The following is a 2493-nucleotide window of genomic DNA, read 5'->3' as shown; positions in this document are numbered from 1 at the left end:
AGATTTGGTTTTTTGAAAAGTTCTCTCTGTTTTGGGGGATATCGAAACTCTGAGAGAGAATTTTTGTATATAGCGTTTTGGATAAGGTAACATATAGTCATATTATGTAAAAGAGTCATATACATGCAAATTCATAATAATAATCTCCAAAAATTAACGTTTTCCCTACATTAACCTTTTTTTTCTTTAAGCATTCTTCCTTGATAACTTGGTTGAAGAATCAGTCGGCAGTACTTGGTTGAAGAATCAGTTGGCAGTTATATGATCTACAAGTGAAATCTTCAAACCCGCTTTTTTAGTTCAGTGACAATCCTAGTAAATTACTACTAATAAAAGGGACAATTTGAGCCCTCTAACAGTGTCTACATCAGTTTTTTCGGTCTATGTTCTCAAGTTGCCACATCATATTCTCAAAATTTCTTTCACTCACAATTTTCTACAACCCATGTCATTCATTAACTTTTATCAATGCAATTTTGCAAATAAATATAGGTACCAAACTCAAAACCCAAAATGCAAACTTTTAATAGGTCGAAGCTGAATCGTTTCTTCTCCCTCTATACCTCAACCTGTATTAATATCTCCCTTCCTAATGATTCTTTGAACCTATTTGGTTTTCTTCTAATTTTAGTTGTTAATTTTCCGTTGAAACAAGCATTCCCACGCACATGATTTCTATAGAGAAGACCGAGAAAATAATCAAAAAGGTTGAAACGTTGATGGAGGATCAAGTTTTTAAACTTTGAAGACAACTTATCCATGGAGAGAAAGTGAGAAACAAGCGGAAGCGCTGGTGATTAAAATCATCCGACTTCATTATCCTAAAGTAAGCTCCGACTTTAGTTTAATATTGATATCTTATTGATTTTTTTTGGTAGGCTTGATATCTTATTGATTGTTGTGATGTTTATATAATATATTTGTGTCGTTGGCTTAAACCACATCAGCATATGCATCATGCCATCATCTAACTTTGATCATTAATTGCTATCAAATATGTGGTTCCACAACATATAGCTATATTTGATCAGGATCAGATCATAGAGTATCGTGTGCACCAACTCATCACTATTCAGTTTTGCTTATTTTCTCTGGTTAGGTTATAATTAAACTATCAATATCCCCTATCTCCTACAGTGAAATACAAGATAGTTTATGATGGAAGTAACTAATAATCTGGCTGCTTCTAAATAACAAACTTACAACACTGAAGACATCTAATGGTGGTTCAGTCATGGAGTTCCGACGCCCTTTGGCTCACATGATTTGGGTAACAAAATTTTATGTCAGCTATTACTCTTCATAAGTTGTAACCAAACGCTTTTTTCTCAACATTTTTATCTTCTTTTGCCAGTTTCTGTACCCAAGATATACCGCTCTTGGAAATAGAGCACTTTAATGGACTACAAGGTTTAAACTCACTTAACCTATGACGAGTAACATGTTATTGTGCTTGACGAGCTCGAAGAATCAAACCTCAACGTCGTAATAGCTACTATGCATTTCTTCTCTGTTTTTGTAAGTAGATTTCTATAATATAGTGAATTATGATTGTGTTTCCCCGCTTTAACAAGTAACCAACTGTTTTTTGTTGAGCATAGGAATAAACAATCTTAACACTCGACATATGCAAACAATGTGTAATACCCGAACTCGGTATCCGGAATTGGTCAGCGGGTTGACTTCTTGGTTTGGCTCAAAACCGCAATCTCTAAAATTCAAATAATGAACACAACTAACCTGAGAAAAATAAATAGAAAGGAGGGGTGAGTAATTAATTACTCAGTGAGGGGGGTCAACACTGCCCACTGGAATACAATGACGACAATTTACTCACATTCAACAATAATTGCATAGCATAGAATCAGACTCCACATTCTTGATATACATCTAGCAAGCATAACGTTTTCACATAATCTCAACCTAGTACATACCAATAATATTTAAACCATATTTCTCATATCATCATCAAACAACGCTAAACCGAAATCTCATCAGTTTAGCATGGCACAAAACCAATCTCAGGCTCGTCCAATCACACGGCACGAAACAAATCTCATGTTCGTCCAATCACCAGGCACAAAACCAATCTCAGGTTTGCCCATCACGAGTCACGAAACAAATCTCATGTTCGCACCCTCACGAGACGCGAAACAAATTTCATGTTCACACCCCCTTTACATAATCTCATTTCATATCATCATTCAACAATTATCATGTTACACATCAACTCATTCTATCATGCATCATATCATCATACCATGTCATCACACTTCTATTATCATAGATCAAGTCATCACATCATAACACACAATACCAAATAATAGACATAACCAATCACATAGTTTCCAAGCCTATACAAGCAATTCATGAAATTATGCTTAGAAAGTAACCAATGTATTTCCGCAAATCCCGCCCTCACCTTAGCAATTTGGTTGATTCTCAAGTAGAAGCTAGCAACGAAAGAATCCGATCCAACAACAACCTCAATCT

Source organism: Camelina sativa, chromosome 15 (assembly GCF_000633955.1).
Source record: "Camelina sativa cultivar DH55 chromosome 15, Cs, whole genome shotgun sequence".
NCBI lineage: Eukaryota > Viridiplantae > Streptophyta > Magnoliopsida > Brassicales > Brassicaceae > Camelina > Camelina sativa.
The sequence above is the reverse complement of the archived record's forward strand: the minus strand, read 5'-3'. Positions refer to the sequence as shown.